At 43.5% G+C, this 14,418-nt stretch overlaps 1 protein-coding gene and 1 non-coding gene across 2 annotated transcripts in view; both read right to left on the reverse strand.

The window, feature by feature from the left end:
• LOC144670314 (histone H2B-like) overlaps positions 1–14,418 on the reverse strand; it is a 1,149,071-nt gene that overhangs the window by 756,220 nt on the left and 378,433 nt on the right. The window lies entirely within an intron of this gene.
• trnag-ucc (transfer RNA glycine (anticodon UCC)) lies at positions 2,140–2,211 on the reverse strand. Its single transcript has one exon. It is a non-coding gene; the product is annotated as a tRNA-Gly (tRNA).

A 14,418-nucleotide genomic window follows, 5' to 3' on the forward strand; every position in this document is an offset into this window, starting at 1 on the left:
CATAATATGAATCTCAGTGTACATTATCAAGGTTAAGCCTGTAAACTTGAAAGTGGAAACATGCATCAGTTTTATTTGACATTTAGTTTGTAGCTGAGGCTGTAATCTTGTGGGATTGACCTGCTAAAAATTGGATCGTGGGTGAGAATTTGGACCATCCGTCTGTGGTGCTGAGTCGAGGTAACATTGGAAAAACGTCTATCTCTCCTGCCCTGTTTGATTGATGGATGGAAAGTGTGACTCTGGAACTATTTCTACTGTTTGAGACTGTGAAATTGATGACCTGTCTGTGTCTCTGCGCTCTGTCAGTGATAATGTACGGACTGTGTGGGAGGAGCTGGCCGAAATCTTCATTCTAGCTTGGCTGGAGGAAACACCACATTTATTCTGGTTCTTTCAATTATTTGCCTGTTGGAAAAAAAGTATATTTTAGGACTCAAGTACAGGTGGGGTGGAAGATACAGACTCCATCAGTTTGACCTCTATAAATAATCATTGTGAATGGTTTGAGGGGCTTTAGTCAGGCTCAAGCTCTGAATGGTCAGTCCATTCTCAATCTAAATCTTCAACCAATCGGAGAGCCAGGAAGCAGGAATTGGAAGTGCCGATTGGCTTATATTTTCAAACTCGAAAAGCCCTCCAATAGAGGGAAAAATAGATAATAGCCGAACGGCTTAATTTCCAGGCAATTTTAATCTCACACTTTAGGAGCTCTAATATTGCATTTTGCGTCACAGAATCCTGGCGCTATTTTAGGAACAGATTAAATCTCTTATCTGTAACCGGCGGTAACAAAGCAGCGATTTAAAACAGAGCCAATCTCAGCTCACTGGAAACGCAATAACATAGATTACCAACCGACTCCTTCACACAGGCTTCATCGGGACAGAGAGAAACGGCTGATTTCTGATCCTGTCCCCTGAAAGCGGCCGGGAATGTTACAATCGGAAGAGCGGAGCGCTCCAGCAGCCACACGCTCAGCATAGCTGCTCTTTCTCAGGAGCCTGTGAACACGGCCCGCGGGGAACTGCAGCCCAGCCCGGGAGGAGCGAGACTTGGCTTTGGCTTTGTTCTGGGCTCTACCGCCGGTCTTTCTACAATCTTACACACACTGACACCACGAATGAAGAATTCCTCTCGCACTCACCCTTTCCCTATCTTCTGGGGAATGCAGTCGGCCACTTCTGAATGGTCAGTGTTCGGAATCTCATTGGGTGGCTTTCGTAGCCAATCAGAGAGCAGCCTATTTCACCAACTTTCAAAGGTCAATGAGAAAATGGGCCAGAGATTGACTGCGCCAAACTGGCAGAGCTGAAACGGGTTTTCAAATTGAACATTAGCGCCAATGTATTTGAGAATGGCTGAAAAAAAGAGACATATCAAAGCTTTTCCTTCTGCATTCAACAGGACACTCCCAAGAAAACCAATATAAGGGGAAGACAACAATTTATACTCATAGAGAATATACTTCAGGGTGGAAAGTGACGGTCTCAGGCCCGGTCATGAGCTTGTGTGATACACAGCGCGAAATGATCTGTTCAGGGGAGCCATTACCCTGCAGGATGCCTTTGATGAGCCCGATTTCAGCATCAAGCTTGCACGGTGAGCAAATGGTTCGGGTCCTATTTACAAAGTTGCCGATAAGACCAATCTTACTTACAGAGCGTGGGACTGTAAGAATCCCAACGCGTATATTGACCAGTGAAGGTCGGCTTGCGGTAAACCTGCTAGAGAATTGTCTGGAAGATTTCTCAACTAGTGTGTGATGGAAGCGGAGTTATTTTGACTGCTCCATTTCATAGGTGAATTTGAGCGCAGATTGGAGCCCATAAAGACATGTAAGGAAATTGTTACATGCAGCTGCGGATTTAAATATAGCAAACGTATCATCCACATATCGGAAATATGCGAGAGGGAGGGGGTGAGGCGTCTTTCCACCCTGGGCCCGAACTTTACGATCGAAAAACGTGAGTGATGAAAACGTTAGATCTACTTTATTTCGTTAGTCCTTTATTTTCTTGTTGGAAATCTTGCCACACTTTCTGTTGTTCTTTGTCTCATTTTGGAAACCACAGAGATTACCTCCGCGGGCCCGGAATTGCGGTCTGACCACGGATAAGGCTGAAAATAAATCACTACTGCGATGGCCGGGAATCGAACCCGGGTCAACTGCTTGGAAGGCAGCTATGCTCACCACTATACCACCATCGCACACTTCTTCAAATTACAGTCAGCATTTATAGTACCGCGAAACACACTATATCTTTGGCATCTTGTGTCCGATTAATAAACTGTTTTGCAATAACTCTCACCATGTTTATGTTGTTTCACGCTCATTTAAAATGTCCCCAAAGAAGTTACCACATTGCACGTCTCGCGTGCAGCCAGCAGAGGGCACCAGTCCACAATAAATTGGCTCCTGCTGTTTCTGTGGACACATCGAGACAGGAAAAGGTCTGTTGCTGCCCGGGGAACGGGCCGTGAAACAGACAAAGATAGTGACCAACTACAACGGCCCCATGTAGATATCCACAAAGTTCCGAACAATAAAAAAATGCAACTTATCCTGGTTGGGAAGATGAAGTTCACTCACTTTCTGATACTGCGTGTGAGTGTGGGATGCTGATGCTGAGTGTGGAACTCAGTCTGGATCTGTCAGTTTCTGGTGTTGAATGGGAATGTGGGAGTCACTCTCAATATCTGGGACTCTTTGCAACATATTCTGCATCTGTTTGTCTTTGGTGCTGAATGTGAGAATGGGTTTAATTCTGTCACTGTCAGGCTGTGGTAATCTGTGTGAGTGTTAGATACATTGAGTAACTCTCAGTCCTGATTTTGCCCACAACGTTGTCCGTCCCTAATTGCTCTTGCTAATAGAGCATTTAAATGGGCTGTGGCTCTGGGGTCTGGAGTCAAATGTCGGCCAGACCAGGTAAAGGACATTAGTGATGGGTGGATTTTGACGACAATCGACAATGGGTTTGTTAAAAGAAAAATACTGCGGATGCTGGAAATCCGAAATAAAAACAGAAAATGCTGGAAAAACTCAGCAGGTCTGTCAGCATCTGTGGAGAGAGAAACAGAGTTAATGTTTCGAGTCTGTATGACCCTTCTTCAGAGCTAAAGAGAGGTACAAATGTGATGACATTGATACTGTTTAAGGGGTGGGGCAGGTGAAGCTGGATAGAAGGTCAGCGATGGGTGGCGGCTAAGGAGAAATTGACAAAAATGGCCTGGACAAAAAGGCAAAGGGAGCGTTAATGGTGGTGATAAGGGCTAAAGGAGGTGCTGATAGTGGCGTAAAGCTAAGAAAGCAGATGTGTTAATAGCAGAACAAGGGTAAACACTCTGTGAAAGAACAACATGGAACAAGTAACAGATGGCCCTTTTGGGGAAGGGGGCAGTGGTTAGGGAAAAAGGATGGATAAAGGGATAAAAAGGGAATAAAACAATGAATAAAAATGAGGATAAGTGGATAAAAAATAATTTAAAATAAAATGGGGATTGAAAGAGGGGTGAAGATAGAGGAGAGAGTTCCTGACCTGAAGTTGTTGAACTCAATGTTAAGTCCGGAAGGCTGTTAGGTGCCTAATCGGAAGATGAAGTTCTGTTCCTCCAGTTTGCGTTGGGCTTCACTGGAACTTTGCAGGTCAAGGACGGATATGTGGGCATGAGAGCAGGATGGTGTGTTCGAATGGCAGGCGACAGGAACATCTGGATCATGCTTGCAGACAGACTGAAGGTGTTTCACAAAGCCGTCATCCAGTCTGCGTTTGGTCTCTCCAGTGTAGAGGAGGCCGCATTGGGAGCAGCGAATGCAGTAGACCAAATTGAAGGAGGTGGAAGTGAAGCCCTGCTACACCTGAAAGGAGTGTTTGGGCCCTTGGACGGTGAGGAAGGAGGAGGGAAAGGGGCAGGTGTTGCAACTTCTACAATTACATGGGAAGGTGGCCATGGGAAGGGGATGAGTTGTTGGGAATGATGGAGCAGAAGACCAGGGTGTCCATGAGGGAACGGTCCCTACGGAATGCTGATGGGGGTGGAGGGGTGGTGAGGGGAAGATATGTTTGGTGGAGGCATCATGATGGAGTTGCTGGAAATGGCAGAGGATAATCCCATGAATGCGGAGACTGGTGGGGTGAGAAGTGCGGACAAGGAGGGTCCTATCATAGTTCTGGGGGGGGAGGGGAAGGTATGAGGTCAGAAGCGGGGGGAGTTGGGTCAGACACGGTTGAGGGGCCCTGTCAATCACAGTGGGTGGGAAAGCTCGGTTATGGAAGAGGGAAGACATGTCAGAAGTGGTGTTTTAGAAGGTGCCGAGCCCAACATTCATTGAGGTGAGGGCGTAAGGGTATGAAACTGAGTCCTTTGCTGAGTACAGAACATTCAGCATCAGAGAGGGGAAGGTCAGAGGGTACGGTGCATACACGGCAAGGGCTGGGATTAGAAGGCGGGATGGGGTCAGAGGGATGGGAAGGGATGGAGGGTCCTGGATGGGCGTTGGTATCAATAGGTTGTTGGAGCTTGCGTTCCTTAACACCTGAAAGGAAAAGTTTCTTATTAAGGCGTCGGATGAGATGAAGAATAAAATGAAAGCGGGGACAAGGACAGCTTTGAGATAGGATGAGTCGATGCTGCTGGAGGGAAAGGTCGAGTGTGTTCATATGGCGGCACATGGCACTGGGTGTGGATCTCAGGATGTGGCAAGAACAGCAGCCCGAGGAATGTTTGAAGTCCTGAAGATACCTGTAATGCTGGGAGGATTCGAAACATGAGGGATGGAGCTTTAGTTGGAATCCATGTGGGGTAAGTCGGAGACGGAGACAGTCGCTGAGGAAGGAAACATGGCTGTGGAAGCGAGTTTTGGTAAACACCTTGTCAAACACCAGGAGGGATATGGAAAGCAATGAAGGTGAACAGGACGAAAGAGACAAATGGAAATCCTGTCGGACAGAAGAGTAGTCCTTCTTCAAGGTGGGCATTCCTGGAAGAGAAGTGGCAGTGAGTTAAACACTAAGATAAAAGCAAAATACTGCTGATGCTGGAAATCTGAAATAAAAACAGAAAATGCTGGAAAAACTCAGCAGGCCTAACAGCATCTGTGGAGAGAGAAACAGAGTTAATATTTCTAGTCTGTATGACCCTTCTTCAGAGACTTATTGTCCATGACATCTTTGTCAATCTCTCGTTAGCCCCCACCTATCACTGACCTTCTTTCCAGCTTAACCTGCTCCGCCCCCTTAAACAGTATAAATTTCATCACATTTCTACCGCTCTTTAGCTCTGAAGAAGGGTCATACAGACTCAAAACGTTAACTCTGTTTCTTTCTCCACAGACAATGGTTTTGTGATCATCAACAGACTTTTGATTCCAAGCTTCACCATTGCCATGGTGGGATTCGAAGCCGGGTCCCTCTGGAATACTAGTCCAGTGACAATAACACTGAGCCACCACCTCTCCATCTGGCAGAGTGGCTCAGCAGAAGCGTGCTGGGCCCATAACCCAGAGCTCGATGGATTGAAACCATCTTCTGCTATTTGCATTTTCATTAATGACTGTGGGATTCATTCTGTTTCTATCAGGCTTTGATTCTGAACGTGTGCTCATGATTCCTCTGTGTCTGTAAGTCTGTGCTACTGTGTGAAAGTCTGATTCATTCTCTATTTCTACATCTCAGACTGTTTCAAATTCATTCTGTATCTACTGGTCAGTTATACTGTGTGAGATGTGGGATTCATTCTGCATTTGTCTGTCTCTGGTGCTGTCTGTGTATTGGGCAGTTTGTCCGTGCCTGGTAACGTATAGGGTTTGTCCAGTAGTTCACCATGTCCAGTTTTGTGAGTAAATGTGGGGTTTATTTTATTGTTCTCAATCTTTGATGTTGCTTATGACTCTGGGATTAATTCTGGATCTGTACTCAATAGTTATCTCAGGCATGGTGTTGTAAATGATTCACATCTTAATACCTGTCAGGAAGGAAACCTCTCATCCCAATCCTCACCCAATTTGGCTTATCTGTGATCTTAGAACCAATCACAATCATCAGGTTAACCCTGAACTGCAGTCTACAATGTGAAATAAATGGTTTTGCCAACCACTCTTGAGATACCTATTAAATACAGATATGGAAGTAAAGTACCCTCACATACAACTCCCGAGTCACATAGATAGAGTACGAATCCCACTTACACACACAGTTCCAGTAACCGAGTGATTTACAATTAATCCCACAGTAACTCTCTGTCCCAGATGTAGACATATATTAAAATACATTACTCCAAATTCCCATTCAGTACCAGATTTTGACAAATACAGAATGAACCCTGCACGCACATACAGACACACACAAAGATAGTGACTGATACAGGATGTGACACAAATTCACATGCAGTACCAGGGAATAACAGTTAAATATTAAATCCCGCCATCAATTCCAGTACCGGAAAACAATGCACACAAAATGAATTTTACTGACATTCATTAACAGAGATTGTAAGATACAGAATGAATCCCATAGTACTGTTCAGTTCCAGATACTGACAGATGCAAAATTAATTGCAACTACTCACACTGAAAAACACAATTAGTTCCACATTGACATGGAATATAAAACACTGGCAGATGTTGAATGAATCTCAAGCTGACAGTCAGTACCAGATACTGATGAAATAAAAATCACTCACTCTTGTTCAGAGTGGGAGACTAAAAGATAAATAAAAGGATATTCACACTCAGATAGAGTACCAGAGACTGACTTGCAGAACCCGAACCACTCAGACATCATACCAAAGACTGAAATACACCAAATAAATCACTCACTAAGGGGCAATATCATAGCAAACAAAATAAGGTCAGAGGCCTGACCTTCTGCCTAACTAGATTTTCCTGCCTACACCCCATATCCATTGATTCACTGAATAACCTGTCTGCGTCATCCTTAAATATATTTATGGATGAAGCATCCATATTTCACTAGGACAGAGAAGTATTAATATTCACATGCTGAGAGTGCAGAATTTCTCCATATTTGAGTCCAAAATGATCAACCCCTTATGCTGACATGGTGCCCACATGTTCTAGATTCAGGGGCATCGATAATGGAAAGTAGGGAAATGCTGGATGAATTAAACAGGTATTTTGCTTCATTCTTCACTGTGGAGGACACCAGTAACATCCCAGAAATAGCTGTAAATCAGGAAATGGAAGGGAGGGAAGAACTTGGGGAAAATTACAATCACCAGGGAAGTGGTATTGAGTAAATAGTTGGGGCTGGGGGCTGACAAATCCCCAGGTCCGGATGTGCTTCACCTTAAGGTCTAGAAAGAAGTGGTTAGTGAGATTGTTGATGCACTGGTTTTAATTTCCCAAAATTCCTTAGATTCAGGGAAGGTTCCATTAGATTTGAAAATAGCAAACATAACTCCTTCATTCAAAAAGGGAGGGGCACAGAAAGCTGAAAACTATAGGCCAGTTAGCCTAACATCTGTCACAGGGAACATTTTAGAAGCTATTAAGGAAGTTATAGCAGGGCACTTAGAAAAATTCAAGGGTCAACATGGCTTTGTGAAAGGGAAATCATGTCCACCCAATTTATTGGAGTTCTTTGAAGGAGTCACATGTGCTGTGGATGAAGGGGAACCAGTCCATGTACTGTACTTAGATTTCAAGAAGGTATTTGATGAAGTGCCACATCAAAGGTTATTGCATTAAATAAAAGCTCATGGTGAAGGGGGTAACATATTGGCATGGATAGAAGATTGGCTAGCTAACAGGGTGCAGAGAGTTGGCATAAATGGGTCTTTTTATGGTTGGCAGGATATGACGAGTGGTGTGTCACAGGGATCAGTGCTGGGGCCCCAGCTTTTTACAATTTATATAAATGACCTGGATGAAGGGACCGGAGGAATGTTTGCTAAATTTGCTGATGAGACAAAGTTGGTAGAAAAGTAAATTTTGAAGAGGACATAAGGAGGCTACAAAGTGACATAGATAGATTTCGTGAGTGGGCAAAGATCTGGTAAATGGAGTATAAGGTCGGCAAATGTGAAATCTTTCCTTTTGGTCAGGAAGAATAATAAATAAGCTTATTATCAAAATGGTGAAAGATTGCAGAGCTCTGAGATTCAGAGGGATCTGGGTGTCCTGGTGCATGAATCACAAAAGGTGAGTCTGCAGGTGGAGCAGGTAATTAGGAAAGTTAATACAATGCTATCATTTATTGTGAGGGAAATTGATTCCAAAAGTAGGGAGGCTGTGCCTGAGTTGTATACGGCATTGCTGAGACCTCTTCAGAAGTATTGTATACAGTACTGGTCTCCTTATTTAAAGAGAAATGTACATATGTTAGAAGCAGTTCAGAGAGGGTTTACTAGACTAATACCAGGAAAGAGTGGATGGTGGGGGCGTTGTCTTATGAGGAAAGGCAGGACAGGTTAGGCTTGTATCCACTGGAATTTAGAATAGAAAGAGGTGATTCAATTGAAACCTTTAAAGTCCTGAGGGGTATTGACAGGGTGGATGTGGAGAGGATGTTTCCTCTTGTGGGAAAATCTAGAACTACGGGTCACTGTTTAAAAATAAGGGGTCACTCATTTAAGACAGATATGAGGAGAATGTTTTCTCTCAGAGGGTTGAGAATCTTTGGAACTGTCTTCCTCAAACGGCAGTGAAAGCAGGGTCTTTGAATATTTTTAAGACAGAGCTCGATAGTTTCTTGATTAACAAGAGGGTGAATGGTTATCGGGGAAGGCAGGAATGTGGGGTTGAGGTTACATTCAGATCAGCCATGAGCTTACTGAATGGCGGAGCAGGCTCGAGGGGCCGGGTGGCCGACTCCTGCTCCGAATTCATATGTATGTCCGTATTCCATAACCAGGACAAACAACCTCTCAGTGTCTAACCTGTCAAGCTCCATTGTAATCCTGCACGCGTGGATGAGATCACTTCTACTTCCAATAACCAGAGAATATGAAAACAATTTACACTGCTTCTCATCATTGGACAAACGTCTCATCACAGCGACCAATTATTTTATGACCTCCAGTGTAAATATATCCTTCCTTAGATAAGGAGACAAAAAACAGTGCAAAATGCTGCATGTGTGGTCTCAGCAAAGCCGTATGGAAGTGTAGTAAGTCTTCCTTACTGTTGTACTCCAACCCCCTTGTCATAAAGTCTAACATGCTAGTGCCTTCCACATTGATTTCTGGATGCTATCTTCCCATGATCCATATACAAGTTCACTCAAATCTCTCTGAACATCAGGATTTACAATTTCACCTGGAGAACAACAGACTGTCAGACACAGAAATAATACATTGCTCACAGGCAGTAATGGAGACTGACAGTTTGAGAATGTTTCTCATATTGACAGTGTCACAGATTGGCAGATACAAAATGTATGAAATATCACCAAAGAGTGCCAAGGACTAACATTCGGAAAATGACTGCCAGACTCACAAAGATCACGTTTCAGAGTGAAACAAATTCAATGTCATGCTGACAGAGGCCTGGCGAGACGAGAAACTGATGTACAGAATTAATGTAATCCTGACACAGGACTGGCGAGTGATAATTAAATAGCCAATCACACACTCAGGTAAAGCACCAGAGATGGACAAACCCAGTAAAGCCAGAGGGATAAACCCAGTAACTACAGACCAGTTAGTCTCATGCTGGTGGTAGGGAAAGGTTTACAGAATTCAATAGATTATTGAATCCAGGACAAAATTCATTGTCACTTGGTAGAACATGGGTTGATAAATGACAGCCAGCACAAATTGGTAAACAGAAAATTATGACTGAAATACATAATGAAGTTATTTGATGAAGTTTCAGACAACATTGACCAGGGGAGTGAGGTTGATGAAGTGTGTCCGGACTTGCAAAAGGGTTTGTAAAAATCCCACATCATAGACTTGTTAGTAAAATTCAAGCAGATGGGAATACAGGGGCAGTGGCAGCATGATTACAGAATTGAATAAGGGGAAGAAAGGATAAAGTGGTGGTGAGCGGTGTGTTTTTCAGGGTGGAGGGATACATACACAACTGATTCTCTGTCACGTCAGGTGGCTGTTCTATTCCCATTCCCAGAGCTCTTTTACATTTTAATAACTTCCAGACTATATCCAAGTTTGCTGATGACACTAGGTTAGGTGACATGGTTAGTAGTGTAGGTGGGAGCAGCAAGTTTCAAAGCATCACTGACAGATTCAGTGAGTGAAAAAAACCGTGGCCGACGGTGGTCAACATGAGATCATCCATCTTGGAGCAAAGATCAGAGAATTTCCTAAACAGTCAGAAACGTGGGACTGTGGAGGAGCCGAGAGTGAGAGTGAGAGCTGAGTGAGACTGGAGGGTGGATAAAGAGCAGTGGCAGAGCAGCCCGAGAGCAGCAGTGAGAGAGAGAAGGAGAGAAGAGTGAGAGCGGTGGGGGGGATAAAGAGTTGTGAGGGAGGGGTTGGAGCAAACCGGCCATGGTTAAAATAAATAGTCAGAGCATGATAAATAGGAGCTGGAAAATTAAACATTACAATCAGGGTAAGTATAACAGTAAGTGTAAGTATAATAAGAGTATTAGTGCAGAGCAGGTTGAGAGGCATTTAATAAAATTAATAATTTAAACAAGGTACTAATTAGATTCTAAAAGAGGGAATAGAGGTTTGTTTTCGATCATGGATGGGCAGCTGAGACCTGTTGTTTGCAGTTCCTGCCCCATGTGGGAACCTCAGGACACTTCATGTGTCTTGGGGGCCACATGTGCAGGAAGTGTCTCCAGCTGCTTGACAATGATGAAAACGTGGTTAAAAAATGGTGAGGACTGGTGCTGAATATTCACTGATACAAACTGTTCAGAAAATATAGAGAAGGGAAAAAAGGAAGTGGGTTAGCGGGACTGATTAAGGGAATCACTGTAATATTGGGAAGAGACAATGTCCTTGACCGGAAATGGGCAGAATTCATTTGTTAGAGCTGAGAAACAGTCAGGGGACGATCAGACTCATGGGGATATTAAATCGGCCTCCAAATAGTGAGAGAGAGATAGAGGAGCAAATCTGCAGGGAAATCACAGAGGTGTCTAAGAACATAGGAAGATATGAATTAGGAGCAGGAGGAGGCCACTCGGCCCCACGAGCCTGCTCCACTATTCAATGAGATTATGGCTGATCTGATTGTAACCTCAACTCCACATTCGTGCCTACCCGTGATAAGATTTCACCTCCCCCCCACACCCTTGCCTATCGAGAACCTATCAACTTCTGCCTTAAAAATATTCGAAGACTCTGCTTCCAGCACCATTGAGGACGAGAGTCCAAAAGACTCAAGACCCTGTCAGAGAAAAAACATTATCATCTGTCTTAAATGGGCAACGCCTTAATTTTAAACAGCGACAAGAGCTGTAGAGTGGTGATATCCAGGGGCTTCTGAAATGTGTTCAGGAGACAATCCTCGACCAGAATGTTCTCAGTCCAGTTAGGAAGGAGGCATTGCTGGATCTGGTGCTGGGGAATGAGGTGGGCCAAGGTTGGCCGCGTGAACCAAGTGTCTGTGGGTGAACCCTTGGGTAAGAGTGATCATCGTATCACAAGCTTGAGATGAGCAAGGAGCAATCAAAAGTAGAACTTCTAAATTGGAAGAGGACTAACTTCAATGTGAGGAGAGGGGGTTTAGCCAGGGTAAAATGGAACCAAAGACTGACAGGGACATCTGTAATAGAGCAATGAGCGATCTTTCAGGAGGAGATGTTTCAGGTACAGACTAGGTACATTCCAATGAGGGGGGAAAGGGAGGGTAACCAAAGCCAGAGCTCCTTCAGTGAAGAAGAAAATAGAAAATATAATGAAACAATGAAAAGACTGTATGATGCATGTCTGATGAATTCTTCAAGCGAGAACTAGGTGACTTTTATTATACAAGAGTGTGGAATTAACTCTCTATCTGTCTATCTCTGTTATTGTGGGTGAATCTAGAATTAACTAATTCCAAGTATCTGATAATCTGCACATGAGTGCTCAATTACCTCTCTATCCGTCTGTCTCTGTTACTGCATTTCTGGGTGGAATTACCTCCCTGTCCATCTTGTTAGTGTATGTGAGGGTGGAATTAATTCTGTCTCTGTTATTCTCTATGACTGTTTGTGAGTGGGGCAGTAATTCTCTGTTTATCTCTATTATTGCATGTGAGACTGGAATTAACTGTCAGTCTTTGTTACTGTATATGAGTGCAGCATTATCTCTTCCTCAGTCTCTATTGCCGTAATTGAATGTGGAATTAACTCTGTCTCAGTTTCTGTGACTGTACAAGAATGCACAATTCACTCTACATTAGTCTCCATTACTTTATATGTGTGTGGAATTATTTCTCTATCTGTTGGTCTCTGCTACTGTATGACAGCCTGGGATTAACTCTCAATCGTTTTGTCTCCATTACTGTGTGTCAGTGTGGAACAAACATTGTCAATCTGTTACTGTGTGTGAGTGCAGAATTAATACTCTATCAATCAATGTTACACTACGTGTGTGTGGAAATCACTCTCTGTCAATCTATAATAATGTGTGTAATTAACTCTCTGTCTGTCAGTCTCTGTTACTCTCTGGCAGTGAGTCAATTTCAGGTTAGCAAACTGTAACCAGTAGAGTGTCACAGGGATCAGTGCTGGGTTCTCAGCTATTTACAATCTATATTAATGACTCAGATGAGAGGGGAGAGCATCACCAAATTTTCAGACAATACATAAATAGGTGGAAAAGCAGGTTGTGAGGGGGACACAAAGAGTCTGCAAGAGGATATAGAAAGGTTAAATCAGTGGGCAAACATTTGGCAGATGAAATACAAAGTGGGAAAATTTGATGGGAAGAATAGAAAATCAACACATCATTCAAATGATATATATATTAATGGCCTAGACTGTGGTGTGCAAGGCATGATTTCAAAATTCGCAGATGATACGAAGATTGGAAACATTGTCAACTGTGATTGGGATAGTCTTGAACTTCAAAAGGACATAGACATGTTGGTGGATTGGGCAGGCAAGTGGCAGCTGAAGCTCAATGCAGAGAAGTGTCAGGTGATTCATTTTGGTAGGAAAAACATAGTGAGACAGTATTAAATAAAGGGAGACCCTCTAAAGGAGGTGCAGGAACAGAGGGACCGCATTGTATATGTACATATGTCATTGAAGATGGTGGGGCATGTTGAGGGAGCAGGTAATAGAGCATATACTAACTTAGGCTTTATTAATAGGGGCACTGAGTATAAGGTTCTGTGATTCTCTGAAGAGTAAGGAGGTCATGTTGAACTTTTATAAGTCTCTTTTTAGGCTTCATCTGGAGTACTGTGTCCAGTTCTGGGTGTCATACTTAAGGAAGGATGTTAAGGAATTGCAGAGAGTACACAGAAGATTCACAAGAATGATTCCAAGATAAAGAACTGTAGCTATGGGGATAGATTGGAGAGGTTGGGTCTGTTTTCCATGGACAAAAGGCGGCTGAAAGGAGACGTGAGGGGTGTATTCAAGATCCTGAGGGGTATGGACAGAGTAAATAAATGACAAATTGTTCCCACTCAATAGAACATCAAGAACCAGAAGGCACAGATTCAAAATAATTGGCAAAAGGAGTAAATGTGATGTGAGATAGACTCAAACTTTCATTCAAGATTTAATTTTTTTTCCACCCAGAGGGTGGTTGGAGTCTGGAACAAACTTCCTCAAAGGGTGGTGGAGGCAGGTTTGCTTGAGATATTCAAAAGGGAATTGAATTGCTACCTGAAAGGAAAGAACGTGCAAGGTTACGGGGACAAGGGAGGAGAGTGGCGCTAGGTAGAATGCTCTTTCAGAGAGCCAGTGCAGACTTGATAAACCGAATGGCCTCTTTCGATGCAGTGATACTGTGGAGAGAGACTGCAGAATGTTGCAGTACAGAGGGATCAAGATCTCCTTGTACATGAATCACAAGAAGTTAATGTGCAGCTGCAGCGAGTAATTAGGAAGGGAAATGGAATGTTGGCCTTTATTCCGGGGGGGGGGGGGGGAGTATCAAAGTAGGAAAGTCTTGCTACAGCTACACAGCATTGGTGAGACTACACCGAGAGTCCTGTGTTATGTTGGAGTCTCCTTATTTAAAGGGGGATATAACTGCATAGGGGGAAATTCACAGAGGTGCTAGACTGACTCCTGAGATGAAGGAGTTGTCTTATGAGGAATGTTTAAGCAGGTTGGGCTGAACCGCATAGGAGATTCGAAGAATGAGAGGTGATCTCATTGAAACATATAAGATTCTGAGGGGGTTTGACAGGGTAGATGTTGAGAGGAATGTTTCCATTTGTAGGGAATATAGAACCAGGGGGCACAGTTTAAAAATAAACATCTCCCATTTAAGAAGAAGGTGAGAAGGAATTTCTTCTCTCAGAGTGTCCTT

Source organism: Cetorhinus maximus, chromosome 31 (assembly GCF_964194155.1).
Source record: "Cetorhinus maximus chromosome 31, sCetMax3.hap1.1, whole genome shotgun sequence".
In the NCBI taxonomy this organism is placed as follows: domain Eukaryota; kingdom Metazoa; phylum Chordata; class Chondrichthyes; order Lamniformes; family Cetorhinidae; genus Cetorhinus; species Cetorhinus maximus.